This window comes from Cryptomeria japonica, chromosome 3 (assembly GCF_030272615.1).
Source record: "Cryptomeria japonica chromosome 3, Sugi_1.0, whole genome shotgun sequence".
In the NCBI taxonomy this organism is placed as follows: domain Eukaryota; kingdom Viridiplantae; phylum Streptophyta; class Pinopsida; order Cupressales; family Cupressaceae; genus Cryptomeria; species Cryptomeria japonica.
This window is the reverse complement of record NC_081407.1, coordinates 873,935,082-873,952,573: the sequence shown is the minus strand read 5'-3', so window position 1 is coordinate 873,952,573 and position 17,492 is coordinate 873,935,082.

Genomic DNA, 17,492 nt, shown 5'->3' with positions numbered 1-17,492 from the left:
TCAAAATTTTCATACCACTTAGATAGTGGTTTCAAATTACCATCCTTAATAGCTGCTTTCACAATTTGATCTAATGTGATAGGAGATATAATAGTATAATGATCTTGTTTCAATACCTCATCAATTTCATGCTTTGGCTTCTTATTGGATCTGGTTCTGTCAGAAGGCTTCTCCATTGTGATTTTAGTGGCTTTGACTCCTCTCTCCTTAAATTCCTTGGAAGTTTCATTTGATTCGGTTTCTTAATCATCAACCACCACAAATCTGATTGATTTCCTCTTCTACACACCATTGGATGGTTTAACTGAGGATTTAGGCTAGATTTCTAGCTTACTAGGACCGAAGGAGGGGGTCGTGCTTTTATTTTGTTTTGGGATTAGGCTTAGTAGCTTCCACCTTGACAATCTTCTCCTCAAAAAGGATATTCTCTTTTGTGGTTTTTTAGATAGCTTCCTTGGTTATCCCTATGCTTTCGACAAAACTTCAACCTCTTTCCATAGTTTCTTGCAAATGACTAGTTTCTTTAACTGTTGATGTCATTTTAGGCTCTTCTCCTTGTAGGTTCCAAACCTTTCTTTATTAGGGTCTATCAGTTGACTCGGCAAATGTTGAGCATATAATTCCAAAATCTATTCATCAACCTCATAGCCATTGGTGGAATCCATGAATTTTTGGGCTCTACTGCTTCCATCAAGTATTGCTCGGTTTCAACCATGAAATAGATGGTGTCAACATATTTCTCCATAATAGAATTTGTGATTCTCTCCCTCTCATGCATCTCCTCTTGAAATTTCTTAAAGTAACCCCATAGATTCTTATTTCAGGCTTTTGATGTTGGAATCAATGAACACTAAGAGGGGGGGGGGGGGGGTGAGTCATTGTTTTATAATTTGAAAACTTATTAAATTGATCCTTAAGCCACCAAATGCATAAGAAAGAAAATAAAATGTAGAAACTCAAAGAAAACAACCAAACAATCATAACACCGTAATTTTTACATGGAAACCCAGAAAGGGAAAAACCATAGTGGGATTTGAACCCACAATATTATTATACTATGGTGAGAAGTATGATAATATTACATAGGGGGAATGCACTTGCATTAAGGCACACTACCTAGAGCTCACTGCTCAATTACAAAAAGGGCTACAACTCGGAGGAAGGGTCACTGCCTTACAGGATATTACAAATGATTATAATAATGAGTGAGCTAAAGTATATCATCTAAACATGCCAAAATGCAGTTTTGGTTAGGCTCAGATTATATTCTACAACAATCTATCTTTCTTCTCTGTTTTCCTACTCTGTCAATCATCGGACCACCAAAACCTTCAATCAAATTCACCAAACTTGCAAATTTGCTCATACAAACAAATTTCACTCATGACATCCCTCAAAATGCTCATCCATATTGATCTTATATATCCACACCAACAAAAAGGAATCATTTACCATGTCAGCTTCCAAAAAATGCATAACACGCAACATGAAACGTGTATCACCAAGTCAGCTCAGTACATCCATAGATTCGAATACAGACCAAAACACGAAGATAATAATCTTCCCATAAGTCATCCCAATCACCTTGAACATGAAACTAATCACTGAAATCAACCCAACACATCCATAACAACAGGTTACACCAAAATAGCTTTGCTTTCACTGAATTACCAGATACCAGACCTCTAAACTTTCTCATGAATCAACACCAGATATTGGGATCATGAGATAAGCTACCTATAACCTCAAATCATCTTCCTTAATCACCACAACCAAAATTATCCAATCAAAATCAAGATATGCACAATCCACTAGTTACTATGTTCCACCCTCCAAACTTATGCCTATGAACAAAATGACTTCTAGTAAACCAAATCTATATACATTGAATGCAATTTCTGAATTGATTTTCCATCAATGACAATCCTTAAGCATCTTTCATGCATTAGTCTTCACCAGAATAGTGTCTCTTGCCAACAATATCCCCCTTTGGCATTGATGGTAACACTGTGAAAAATGAATTGTACACTCAAGACTACAGAACTTCAAAATTTCAAAATCACTATTCAAAATCACCAAGAATGTAAAATCTCCCAATCTCCCCTTGAGAATTAACACCATCATGACCATTTTTCACTATTCTCTCTCCCCCTTTGATAGCAATGCCAAAGATAGGAATCCACCAAAATCTATGTACAAGAACATGTACTGCTCACAAAAATTTGAAAATATTATCAAAAATTATTCTAAGGGACAACAAATGGTTATCCCATGCATTCTTCAAGCTCTACAAAATGTTGATCATCCCACTAAAAAGGCAGGCATGCATCTTTTCTCCCTGTCTATATATCGAAACAGACTTATTCAGTGCATCCTTAGCATCTTGCATGCTACTCATCAAAGAATCTATCTGGGGAGTGATAAGACTCCTCAACTCTGCTACTCTACCCAAAAATCTTTCCTTCACCTAATTTAAACTCTTAATCTTAATCATTACACTCAAATCTTGAGGTTCAAAACTGATAGCCAAAACTGGTTAAGGTGCATATAACTGTGATATGCTAGCTAGCTGGCCTTCATACTCTCTAATTTTCTTGCCAATGTCTATAATTAACTTTGGCAAAATTAGACATGACTTGTATATGTTACCACCTGCATCAAGTGCATCCTGAATACTTTTCATGGCAGTCGCTAAACTAACTCCATCATCCTCAATAATCTTCAAAAAATGTTTTAATCTCATAGGATTAAATTAATTCAAAACTCTAGTGTTTGTTACCTTCTCTAAAGACTCAAAATGAGAACCAACAACATTCAACATCCTCTTAGGCTTACCGGAGGGATCAGATGTGTCCATTTTGAAAGGGCATAATTTTATCCAACATGTCTCTTGCCAATGATATTAAGTTTTTGTTAGCAGAATGGGACTTAAGAAAGTCCTCACTAGCTTTGGCTTGAGTGAGAGTTACCAACTTTAATGCTTGAATTAGAGATAATGAGCTCATATCAATAGGTCCTTGCCCAAAGTCATCTAAATCAGTAGCAATTTGTTTCCCTTTGTTAGCACTAGTGTCTCTTGCCACTGCTATCGGAGCTTGATCTGCCTCCTTCTCTCCTTTTTCCTTTTCGGCCTCCTCTTCACTCCCATTTTTACCAATACCCTCACCCTTGTCCCCATCATATTTCTCCTCAGCTTCCTTTTTTGAGACAACTTCAATCATCGAAGGATCCTATACAACTTCATCGAAGATATCAACATTGGTATTATCATCATCAACCGCAGTATGCACCTTGGGATACTCGTCCAGAGTAGATTTCTCAAGTGTTTATTCTTTCTTCTTGTTAGGAACAATTTCATGTACTTCTGGAACAGATGTGTCCTGAGATGGCTCTTCCAAATTTATGACATCAATTCTCTGATCTATCAAAAACTATTTCAAAATTGTCTATCTCCTTACTCACCTCATCTATTTTTCTGAGCATAAGCTTATTTACCCTTTTCTTACTTCGAAATCTCTCCTTTGCAAGCTTTAATACTTAATAACTTCATCTTTAGAAATGACAAAGGATATGTTTACTAATACATATTCCTTTATTCTCTCATCCTCTAGACTAGTTGTGTGCCTCCTTGCATCCAAAATGTCATATAGGATTTTGGAATCATGGATGATAGTTCTATTAATGTCTTGCTATAAGTATCCATGTACTAAACTATTTCTTCGTCAATTTCTCTTTGATCTTTATCATCAAATTTTTCATAATATATAGGCACATTTTTCAAATTACCTTCCTTAAGTACCTTGTCAATTATTGTTTCAGGGTCATTGGGGGCACAACTTCATATGTACCTTGTATTTTGCCAGATTTGAGAGATACATCCAATTCTGACTTTTGTTTCTTCCTTGCTCTAGCTTTTCTGGATGACTCAATTTCATCTCTTGGTTGACTGAGCACCACTGGATAGAGGCTTCTTCACCACTCTAGCATAAGTGGTTGTCTTCTTCACCTCTTTCACTGCTTCATCAGATTCAGTCTCTATATCCTCATCAATGGCAACAACATACACTCTTTGGGGCTTCTCCTTTTTCCTCTTCTTCGCTCTGCCAATTGATGTTGTTTATGGCTTGGGTGGAACAACAAGCTTCTGAGCACCAGAGGTAGGTGCAAACTGAGACTATCTTGGCTTTGGTTTCTTCAAATGAGTGGAAACAAGTTTTAACTGCTTGGGCTTTGCCATGTCCTCCTCCTTCAGTATGTTTTGCTCTCTTTCCCTTTGCAAAACCTTCTTAGATATGCCCATTTTCTCTTCTAGCTCCTCAAATTCCTTTCTTACTTTCCTCTTCCTTTCTAGTTCAATGAATTTCTTATGCAAGTATAAGTCTTTTTCCCTATATGTACTAAATCTTTCCTCCTTATTATCCACCGGTTGACTCAACAAGTGTTGAGCATATGCATCAAGTCTATTTTCATCCACCTCATACCCCATGGGAATGATCCAAATAGTTCTCAGCTCAACTTCCTCTATGTGAGATTGGTCCTTATCAACCATAAAGAAAATGGTTTTTTCATATTTCTCAACAATCTCTTTAGAGATCCTCTCTCTACTTTGCATGATTGTTTGAAAGGATTTGAAATATCCCCACAAAGAAGATTTGTGTGCAACTGTGTCACCCAAACCCTACAAACCTTCCTTTATTTGAACCGCCATCCGTTTATCATAAGCCCATTGAATCTTTTCTAATTCTAGGGATCTCATTCAAGAAATACAGTGCCATATAGACAATCAGGGAACCAAATTTGAATATATGTTTCTTGTCTTTCTTTATCTTCTTTAGTTTGTTCAATAGCTCACTGAGAAGTACTACACAAAGAGCATGTTGGAGTTGTTGGATATAGCTGTCCATTTCTTCTGATAGGATATGTTGTTGTCATTTATGTCAACATATTCTTGTGATTTATCTTGATGAGTTTGGGGAGATTTTCTAATTTAGTTTTGCAGTTTGGTTTTGTTGATCACTATTTTACAGAGACCGGTATTTCCTCTAGTATATTCCAGTGTGATTAGATCTTGTGATAAGACATTGGGATATTGTCTTAGATGGTCTTGTGTATCTTCATTTCAGATGGTTCATGATTTGGTGCTCCACAAGTTATCTTTCTTCATGACAATTGATGATTGGTTGTGTTCTTGAGCTTCTAGACGTTGACTGATGAAGATATGAAAATAGGTGTTGGGGAAATTGTTTTAGATGATTCTAACATGCTTTCTGGTGTTTCCCAGTCATGTCCCATTTATTTTGGTGATTTGTATTAATTGTGCAATTTTTTGGTGATTTCTATGAACCAGTGATGATTTTTGTGTTATGCAGTATTTTTGGTGGTGTAGAGTGTTGCGGTTGATCTTGGCATGGTTTCTAGTGAATGTGATCATTTGGGAATTTGAATTAGGTCCATTATATGCAATTTAAATCATTATATTGATTTGATGGTTGATCTTTGTATCGTGTAATGTAATTTTTTGTAATTGTGAGTTGAGGGTTTAGCCGACCTTGTTATCAAGGTTGATGATTTGTATATATAGATGAGATATTCATGCAATTTAGGTATTGATATAGTGTCTATATTATCAAAGAGAGGTAAATGTGTGAACAAGAGTTTTATCATTCAGTGAAGTGTTGAGGTGAAATTGGTGTTGCAGAGAAGACAATTCTACTTAACCAGAACTGTCATCTGGCATTTGTAAATGCTATCATTGCAGTTCACTTCTTCCAGCTTGTAGTGTGAATCATATTTCAAGTCAGTGAGACTTCCCTGAGGGTTGTATCCTTCTGAGAAAATATCTTTTGAGCAGTGAGCTCTAGGCAGTGTTCCTGAATGCACGTGCATTCCCCATTGTAATATTTTCACATACTATTGCAGAGTATCATCTTAGTGTGCGTAGGTTCCCACCATGGTTTTTCCCTTAACCAGGTTTTCCACATCAAAAATCTTGGTGTTGTGTGTTGTGCTGCTAATTTTCTCATTTGTCTATTGTTGCAATTTACCTATTTTTGTTTTGGAGTTTAATCTGTTGTATCCGGTGAAGACCAATTCACCCCCTCCCCCTCTCAGTCTTCCTTCTTGATTTCTGCTAACAGATCATACCTCTTGTCTTATTGAGTTCTTCCTACTAGATTGGTACACCTTGTATCCCATAACCATTGAGGCAAAGATTACATCATGCTCTATGATATCATTGATTGTCATTGACTGACTATCATGTTGGGATCCAGTTATCGTTGTGTTCTGAACTTTCCTTAGAATGGGGATCTCACCAATTGTATTCAAACAAGTAAACATTTGAATGGATTTCTTGGTAATATTGTGAGGTTGGTCCAGCCATATGAATTCATCATGGATTTGGCTAGAGATATATCTCAGCCACTTGGGTTCATCAAACATCAGGAAATGTACAAATTGGATGAAACCCTTTTCCTACAATGACTTGAATTATAGCTTCAAATTTCCCATTCCATCCATCATATGCCTGTTATATAGTGATAGCATGTCCACATTTCCAAAATCTTTAATGTTATAGTGGATATATGCCTTAATGTTGTCGTTATGCAATACGCCATACAAAACGGAGGAAAAGGCACCTTCCAGATCATCTTAACATATTTGAATGGATGTATTTTTAATATGAGTATCACTCTCTCAGTAATCTCAACTACCAAGGGAGTTGCAACACCAGATGCACATGCTATTTGAAAATTTAGTTATGTAAAGATAGCTCACAAATGGATAAATACCTTTTGATTCTCAACCAGATGCTAGGAGTTGTTGACTAATTGCTTCAAGCTCTTCTATGATTTCTCAATCTCATTTGCTTCACTCTTTTTCTCTTACTCTGTACTCACAATGCGAAGAATGAATGAGTGATATACCATTTTATCTTCTGAAAGCCTAACTTTAAGTTGTAATAAATGCACAACCCTTAAAGCTTCCAGATACTTTGTTTTTCATGATTTCATTCACTAGATACTCAAAACGCCATGAAATATTCTAGATATCAACTTCATAGCTAATCTCCATCATCTACAACCATCCTTGACCAATTACAAATCTCTGAAAGGGGGTTCTATGCTGGAACATAATGGACCACTGAGAGGGGGGTGAATCAGTGGTAATCAATTAAAACTTTAAGCTTTTAAAAGATCTAAGTATTAATAACTTTAATCACAAAGTAATGAGCAGAGATATCAAACACATGAGCACACACACATAATAGAAATGTCCATAACACCAGAATGTACAAGGAAAACCCACGATGGTGAAAAACATCAGTGAGAAATGTTGCTGGAGTCTTTTGCTCCAATCCAGCCTCACAATAAAAACATTGGTTACAACTTTTATGGGCACCAACCCAAAGGAGAACCAACCCCTAGCTTTAGGGAACCAACCCAAGGAGCACCAACTCCTATAATTTATGAACTACAACCCAAAGGAGCACCAACCCCTAGCTTTGAGCACCCTCTCAGAGATTACAATAAGTACAGATAACAAATACAAATTAGATACCTTGTTCCAAATGAGGTTTTGCAACACCTCGCTAATCTTCTCTTGAGATTGATTGACTCTCTTTTGTCCTTGGGTCTTAATGCCTCAATCTCAGCTCTTTTCTCTCTATATGTCTCTTCTCTTGTTCTCTTCTCTCTACTCGTTGTTTTCTTTTCTCTCTTTCTTATTCTCTTTCTGCCTTTTCTCAATCTTTTGTAGCCTCTAGTTGTCTTGGCTCTTGGCACTTCGATTGCTGCTTTGTTCTCTTTGCAATCTCTGCTTTCTACCTTTCTATTATGTCTTCTCTATGGACTTTTTAGATCAGGTCTCTATCGCTCTCCAATTCATGCTCAGGTCTGCCCTTCTCATGGCTTAGTTACTGCACTCTCTTATCTATTCACTCTTCCATTCTCTGCAGACACACCTCCACACTCTTTGCTCTATTTTGAACTACTCTCCTCTATTCTATTTCTGCAACTGCTCATCGCTCTCTCTATCTACAATGTTTCTACAACCTTTATTTTTGGTAACAACCTCCTTCCTTAATCAACATCCTACTCATTCTGACATACACTTGTCTGTCTCTTATTCTACAACAACTCACCGCTCTCTCTTCACATTAATTACCTTACTTCACTAGCTACAACTTCACCATTCTTAATCACTACTCTTCTTGGCGGTAACACACACTATCTGATCAACAAAAACTTCACTCTAGTAATACCATCTCTACAATGCTTCACGTCTATCTTCGTCTCTTCAGAAACAACTACCTTTGTCTGATCATATTTACTGCTCTTCTCTATCAGTTCTTCATCAGAGAATGTTTTTCCCTCCAGATCAACATTAAAAAATGATTCATTATAAGTGTCTAAGGATCTAGTTAGTAGCAGATTGGATTTGCTCTCCTGAATCAACCATCTACATTAAATGACTTTGCTCTATTCTTTCTTTTCTATCTCTATACTCGGTTGATGTTTTTAGCAATCTAAATCTACCTTATAGTTTTGATTATGCCATTTTCAATCACCTTGAGCCCTGCAAAAATCTTCACTTGGTTCACCATTAATTTCTTCTTCATCCTTTGTCGACTTACCCAGACAAGATCAACAACTACCTTCATCAGATGCACTAACTATGCAAATCTAATTTGTTCTATCCACCAAGGAGCAAAATCTATTCATGTTCTTTGTCCAAGTCAGATGGTCACGGCCAGTCAAGATAGATCAACTTCCATGTGGACAATCAAGCTACTCAAATTAGTCAAAATCCATGCTGTGAATAACCTTCATGTTATGCAGACATATCGGTTTGACAACAAGCACTTATCCCGATCAACTCTGTCAACTAGTTTTATCTTTCTTCACGTTCATCACCATAGTTATCCCGAAGTCGGTTTCTCAAAGATCCATTGGTATAGTTTTAACTATTGGGTTGACTTCTTGCCTCTACTCTCCCCTCAAAACCTATCTCGACAACCATTTGATGCCTTTGGTTCCTTTCGTCGGCATGAGTTATTCTGACGAGAAACTCACCTTTGATTTCCCTTATCACCATAGGCTATCCCGAACCACAATCTCCATGTTAACTGACTTTATTGGCATAGGTTACCTCGAGCTGAAAGACTTCAAGACAAAATGAATATTCATTAGAGTAGGCATAACTATTAGCATAGGAAATCATGCTAGATTGACTGAACAAGTTATTCTGATGCCACGCTCTTAGCTCACCCTTTATCAACATAGGTATCTCAAAATTCAAACTCCTGCAATGATAAACTACATCGACATAGGCTACTCCGAAATGCACATCCATCGGAACAACTAACACTATCGACTTAGCACATGGATACTAACTTGTCAAATAAACCTATTTAGATTACCCAACTTGAACATGCATCGACATAGTTACTCTGAAAATGAACTCCAAAGACCTCCTCCATATCAAAATATGGTATTTCTATTGAACTTACCAAGGAGACTTCTCTTCATACTCCTCTATCAAAATAGCTGTCCCAATTTTATATGTGCTCCTAATGATGTCCATATCGGCATAAGGTATCCTGATAAGAAGACATCAGGATAGTTTGGTCTATCGGCATAGAGGAAATTAGTCATTCCGCCTTTAGTAGCTATTTCAAAACACACCCTTGTTGCTATTTACTAAGTTGCCATTAGTTTTATGCCCAAAGTCATCCTATATACACTAATCGGTTTATACTACCGAAAAGTCCAGTCGGTAAATACCAAGGTTATTGGTGTCAGTTATAGAAGAGAGACAAGTCACTGAGATGATACATATCGAGCTATGAATCAAGACGAATACAGAATGTCTACCAAGTAAAGTTCATATGTCTACCGAGCAGCAAAGAAGGAATACCGAGTTAATCTGAACCGAGTGGAAATGTGTTACCAGATTCAATGAACCTAGACACACATGTGAAATGTGTTACAACATTCAAGAAGATGAAACCGTTATTACATAGGAAATTGTATTTAAAGATTTTGTATGATTTTGAGGAAGAATATCCAATGAAAAAATTTATATGTTTATTCATTCAATAAAACATATTTGTCAGATCGAAGCATGAACAGATCACCATCTCAGAGATCTATATAAATAGAATGATTTGAGTATTTGAGATATGACATGAAATTCAAGAGAGAAGATACAAAGTGATGATATAGTTAAGTGTGAAGAAAGAAGATTGACAGAGATATTCAAAGGTTACCGAGAAGGTTTCAGAGAACAGTTTAAGGGACATAGTATACAAAAAGGTGGTTACCGAGTTTATTTATCAATTACCAAGGAATGCTATGAGCAAGGTAATTTTATATTGAGCACATAGAGTCTGCTATAACATTTCAAATGTGAAGTTCTAGATATTTTGTAAAGATTTTGATTGAATTATTTGTGTGGGAGAAAAAGTGACACTAAGCAAACAAGCCCTAATCTCACTTTCAAGCACACATTTGTGGAATACGAAAGAGCCTAGAGGTATCACACAATTGGCTACTTCTTCTTGTGGAAGAGAGAGCCATGGGCTACCTATTAGGATTTCTATTCCTTTGTTGTAATTGAAAGATGAAATGATGCAAGTTCAATCCCTAACCCCAAAGTGCAAGTCTGAACTAATAACAAAATTACAGAATTGAACTTAAATGATGGAAAGCTGTAAACACAAGGACAAGACAAGAATGCAAATGTGTACCCGGAGTTAAAATCTGACTGAAAATGTTTGAGACGGGGGCGCGGGCGCCACTGTCCTGATTCTGCCCCTGAAACTGCTCTGAAAACTGCTGTTTTGCAACCTGAAAAGCTATCAAAATGCTGAAACTTGCTGTCTGTCAGGAGGACCAGGGCGCCCAGTGCCCCTGTCCTAGGGACCAGGGCACCCAGCGCCCCTGTCCTGGCAGGACCAGGGTGCCCCACGCCCCTGTCCTGGTCTTTTGCTTTGAAATTTGGTGGGAAGGTCGGTCCCAGTCTGCTTCTCTCGGATCTGCAACTTGCGGCGTCGTCCGAGTCTCGAAACCTGCACTTATATCTGAAAAGGTGTTTGGGCGGCTATATAGGGTTTTGCCTTAGTCAAACCCCCACTTCGGTGATTTCCACCTCCATGAATAGCCAAGTTGTATTGTAAAATGTATTGTGTGTGCAGACCTAGTGTGTGTGCAAGGTCCTTAAATGCAAGAAAGCAAACTAGAGCAACCTAGAAAGTAAACCCTAATTGCTTGTAAATGATAATGTAAATGCTCTAAATCAAGATGCAAAGTGATCTAAAGCATGAATAAAGGATATTTGAAGCTTATGCAAAGACATGAAAACAACATGAAATCATACCCAACCCTCAAGGGAGGAGTACAAGCCAATCTTCAGTCGGTAATCTCCTATTGTTCTTCAATGTCTTCCAAGCCCTAAATGGATGAATTAAATTGATAAATGCTTGATAGAAAGATGTTGAATGTTATTGAAGTCTTCAAAGATCTACTCTTTCGCTGCATAGAAGGTCCTCTCAAAACCAAAATCGGATCCCTTCAAATGAGGAAAGAGAGCTTTTATGTATGAAACCCTAGGTCGCAAATTCGTATTTTGGCCGACCTAGAGATTGAATATCCCACCAATTTCTTGGGGTTAAGCTTTATTTTATGATTGGATCATGCTCCCAAAATTTTGGGAAAAATGTCTGGGACCATGTGCACCGGGCGCCACGGTCCTGACAACTTTTCACCAAATTTTCAGGGCCATCAGATATGATGATTTTAGAGAGAATCCCGAAGTTACAGGTGATTTCGAGATGTTTTGACCCCCGAATCAAGCCCCCAAGTTCAAAATAGGACCTAATTAGGGTTTTTGATTAAATGATGCATTGGAGAAATAAAATGAAAGGGGCACACTTTAATGAAAGGGCCCAACTTTATGATGTAGGAAATGATAAAATAGGACCTTAGACCTAATTAATTTAATTAATTAAGTGCTAAAGGGGAAATGCAATGCAAAATGCAAAATGCACCAAGGCGGGTGCTAAACTAGGTGTGAAATTGTACCACCCTAGCAAGTGCGTACAATTTACGATGCTACATTTAGCCCCCACTTTAGCGGTCATATGAACACTACGTGCATATGCAAGCTAAAGTATAGAAAAGTAAACATTATTTGAAAAAGGATATATCCATAAGTCTGTCGAACGAAGCCCCCAGCGGTATCTATAGTACACAGTTAGGAACCGCACCCTACAAAACACACTTTAGATCAAAAAATCACCTAATGCTTACTAAGAAAGGTGATGAAAATTCGAGGGTAGCTATATGCCCCCCCCTGTTTCGGCTTGGTAATTTTAGTGAGTTGAAACAGGGTATCATGTTTACCACTTCGAATTGTTTAAAGAATATTGATGACAAATGCTCCCAAGAAGATTTGATATGAGATCAAAAACTAATGGAGAATCATTTGGTAAGAAAGAGGACTAAATCTCAATTCCAACACAACAAAGAGTGGGAGGATTTGAGAGTTCTCTAACACAAGATGAAGGATGTAAATGGAAACAAAATGCAAAGACAAGAAAAGAAAGGAAAAAAAGCATGAATACACCCATTCGTGATCCATGAGAAGAATAGTGAGAGAGAAAACATGGACTTCTCGCCCCTAGATCTTGTCTAGGTGATCCATGGAAAAAGGACATGGAAAACTAGCCCCTAGAGTCTGTCTAGGTGATCCATGTAAGGGAGGAGAGTGAGAAAGTCTAGCCTTATGCCGCTAGTTCCACTCAACCTCGTGCATGTGTGTGTAAGGGAGGTTAGAAGCACCTCATAGGAGTCTATGCCTGAGTATGCTACAACCTGTGTATGTATAGTACAAAAGCATGACATCTCGCTCTAAGAGTCTGTGCTCTGGTTCTGAGAATGACCTATTGATCAAAAAGTGTAATGTTTATGTCATAAGTAAAGTAGAACAAGGATACCTACCTTCATCACAAAAGAAGATACTCTAAAAATGCAACAATGTCATAGATCCAAGCAAGAGAGTTTTGCCCTCTTTAAGCAAGGATAAGATAGTTGAAAAGGGATATCTTGTAGTATGTGTAAAGGAGATCCTTAGAGGAGAAGAGATCTTTGTACAAAAGACACCTATCCCCAAGAGGAATAAGACAAAGAAGAGAATAAGAATGCAATACTTCCTTCTTTTGTGAGGTGAAAGTGATTCTTAATGAAGGATGACGCTCCTTTTAACCCAATTGGGAGAGTGAATTCATTATGGATGTATTTTACCAAGTTCAAAAGAGGTTGTAGTCAAGGACTTACACCTCTTGTAAGAGAGAATCCTTGAACAAACAACAACAAATGCATACAAGGAATAACATCATGTAATAAAGTTCACACCATCCACAAAATAGGAAAAAGTGGATCCTTAGATAAAAATAAGGAAAGATCATTGCCTTAATGAGAAGGACTTACACAATCTTCTAGGGAGAGATTTGGACATAAGCAAAAGAAGAGATGTATGAAATCACTCTTGTCCCCATAGGAACAAGAGATAACATAGAGAATTAGGCTATTATGTTGCTTCAAAAATATGATTGCACTTGAAATTGTACTATCATGAATGACAATGAGCCCCTAGTAAATGAGCTACCAATGTCACATAATGATGAGCAACATAATAGCCATTAATGTTATTTAAAGACATGATAGATTGAATGAGGTATTTGACATGCTAAATGCTCAACTATAAGTGAGATCAAAAACATGTATAAAGTGATAAAAATTGAAGAAGGACAGTTACGAGAAATCTTAGAAGAAAGATGAGTGTAATTTATTAGAGCCTTATCCCTGGAGGAAAGAACTTTGTGATGAATAGGAGATAAAGATTCATAAGTGGATCTAGAAATTTGAGGGGAATCATAAAGAGATTTGTTCATCGCCAAGATTTCCTTATGAGGGGAATGAGAGATGATAGAAGTAGAAAATGATTTAGTTGAAGTGAGATCATCATCACTACTAAATATAGCATTCACATTGAGAGATGGTCTTTTAGATGCTTTGGTACGTTTGCAGGGATTATAGCCGAGTCCAAAGGCATAATTGTGAAAATTAGTCTCTAGAGGAACTTTTATCCCTTGTTCATGAGCACCACAACCATTTCCATGATACCCATGCTTAGCAAAAATGCGAAAACCACGACCATAATGATCAGCCATTTCAGGAAGAGAAGGTGGTTTTTCATAAGACAAAGAATCAAATTCTTCAGAATTAAAGGTGTGAGGAGAAGAAGTTTGAGAAGCGGCCACAAAATTATTGCTTATAGGTTCAGGTAAGACTGATTGATCTCTAGTTTCTTCCTTCTTTTTACCTTTAAGATCTCTAGGAGGAACCCTATATTCACTTACAAAGGTGGGATTAAAATCAAGAGATCCCCAATCATCTTCTATGAGAACCTTCTTAGGATCAAAAGCCTTTTCATGTGTAGATTCAAGTCGAGAAGGATCTTCTTCAAGAGCTTTAGACTCATCCAAATAATTTTGATTATCATAGGGTAATGATTTGTTCATAGGTATCTTGTTTAAAGAGTCATCATTAGAAGAGGAAGGCTTAGAAGAACTCCCTTTGGAAGTAGATGTTTGCAAACAAGCCTGAAGATTAGTATCACCTATCAAGGTATATGTCTTATTGTTATAAATAAATTTAACTTGTCTATGCAATGTAGAGGGGACAGCTTGCATACTGTGAATCCAAGGTCTCCCTAATAACAAGTTGTATGTTAGATTTCCCGACATAACATGGATAGGAGTGGGCAAAGTAATAGGTCCCACTGTGATGGGTAAGGTGATAATACCTAATGAAGACTTAGCCACATTATCAAAGCCTCGAATGGGATGAGAGTCAGGCTCAATAAGGGATGTATCCACATTCATCTTATGCAATAGATTAATGCTACATACATTAAGGCCAGAGCCATTATCTACCAGTGTTCGTCTTATAGTAGTGTCATTTATGATAACCACAATCATCAAGGGATCATATTGTTGTTGAATTTCACTAGTAGGCAACTCATCTTGGGTAAACACAATTTGAGCTTTAGGATTCATCACAGAGTTAACTAAAGATGCTATATTACTAGATGTATTCAGTGGAGGAACATTCAAATCTTTCAAGGCATCTTGTAACATTCCATGATGAGCAGAAGAAGTTTGGATCAAATCCCAAAGGGATATCTTAGCAGGGGTAGTTTTAAGTTGTTCTATGAGATCATAGTCCTTACTAAGCATTTGTGAAATACGAGGAGCTTGCGGAAGAATAGGTTGGGAAGGAGGAAGTGAAGTTGGGATAACTGGAGGAGGATTAGGTTGCGTATTGTTTCGTGTTATAGGTATGAGCAACCGCATGATAACTCTCTCTAGTTAGTTGCTTAGCATACTCATAAGGGCTCTTAGTAGAATAACCTCCTTGCACAGTAATAATAGGTTTCTTAGGAGTGAAAAAAGAATCATTAGCATAACCACCTTGAACCACTAAGATAGGCTTATTTAAAGGTTGAGAATTTTGAGAAGGACAAGCACCTTGGACAGTGAAGAGAGGTTTGTTAGGTGTTTCATTCACATGTATCAAATTGATTGAGGATGGTTTAGAGGAATGAACAAAAGTGTTGGAAGAATTATTGATAGTCTTCTCTTGCACTAAAATCTCATCACGAATCAAATCAATTTTAGGAGAGAGACAAGGGATAGGCATTGATGTTCTAGTAGGAAGAGTAATACTAGGAAAGGTCATATCATCCTTTATCATCATAGGATCTACATGGGGAATAAACTCTCTAGGAGAAAGATCAACATTACTCTCTAAAGTCTCACTTTTGAGAGGGAGATCTTTGAAAGACATGTTAACCATCTTGCTTTGAACTAGGGTTTCCTTATGAGTAGAACCAAGTTGAGGAGAAGGAGATGCTTTATTTTTAGAGGGAGAATAATTGAGATTCAAGGAAGGTGAGAAATTATCAAGGGAGAGAGAATAATCTACACCTTCTTCTAATGGTTCATCCCAAATAGTGACGTTGTTGAAAGGAATGTTTGAAGTATTGTCAATTTCGAGAGAGGAGATAACATTGTTTATTAATTCCTCATCCTTAGGACGGAGAGCATCAATAGATGTGTTAAACTCAATAGATGTGTCAAACTCATCCTCTTTCCTCAAAATATGTTCAATATGGTCTTTAGGGGAGAGAGAATTGAGGAAATTGCTTATTATTTCATCTTCTTTCTCTAAGGGATGCTTATGGGTAAGACAAACTTTAGGAGAAGGGTAAGCATTTATCATTAATTCATCATCTCTAGTGGGAATTTTGTTGAAAAAGGAAATACCATCACTAGGAAATGTAGGGATCATGTAATCTTCTTGCACAAAAGGATCCTCATGAAGGGAGTGTTTTTTAGGAGGAACATGAACATATTTCTCCAAAGATTCATGCTTAGGAAGGAGATCTTTGAAAGAAGTGTTCATAACCTCTTGTTGCACTAACATGCCCCCATTGGAAGGATCAACTTTAGGAGAAAATAAGTCAATGTCCATCAATACCTTTTCACTTAGAGAGGCATCATGGAAGGAAGGTGAGGTAACATTAAGAAAGGTGTTTATGATATCATTCTCTTCCTCTAGGATAGCTAAATAGGAAGGGCACATTTTAGGAGAATTGTCAAGATCACTCTTAAAGTCTTCATCCTTAGAGCATGGGAGAGTCTCAAAGGGATTGGTAGCAACTCTTTTAGACACTAAAATGTTGTTATAGATGGGGGGAGGTTCTTTAGGAGAAGGAAAAATTGAAACAAGGGAAGCCAACCCATTATCACATCTATGAAATGAATGCATCATGACAACAATTTTCCTCTTTCAAATGATAACACATGCAAAATAGAAGGAAATGTTTAATTTCAACCAATGCAAGCACTTAGAATGTAGATTTAGAAAATGAAATTTATGATTCAAATGAGTTCCTAAATCAGATTTGAAATTATTGATCCCAATTATGCTATCCACAAGTTCAACTTTGAATTGAAAAATTAGGGTTTTAACAAAAAATTCCTCTAAATTTTTTTGAGTCTTGCAAGAAATTAAAACTTGTAAATACAAATTTGAATTTGAAATAGCATAAACACTCAAATTTGAAAACACAAATAAGAATTAGAGAAGATTGGAGTTTCACGTCGGGTTCACCAAAATGTGTGGGAGAAAAAGTGACACTAAGCAAACATGCCCTAATCTCACTTTCAAGCACACATTTGTGGAATACGAAAGAGCCTAGAGGTATCACACAATTGGCTACTTCTTCTTGTGGAAGAGAGAGCCACGGGCTACCTATTAGGATTTCTATTCCTTTGTTGTAATTGAAAGATGAAATGATGCAAGTTCAATCCCTAACCCCAAAGTGCAAGTCTGAACTAATAACAAGATTACAGAATTGAACTT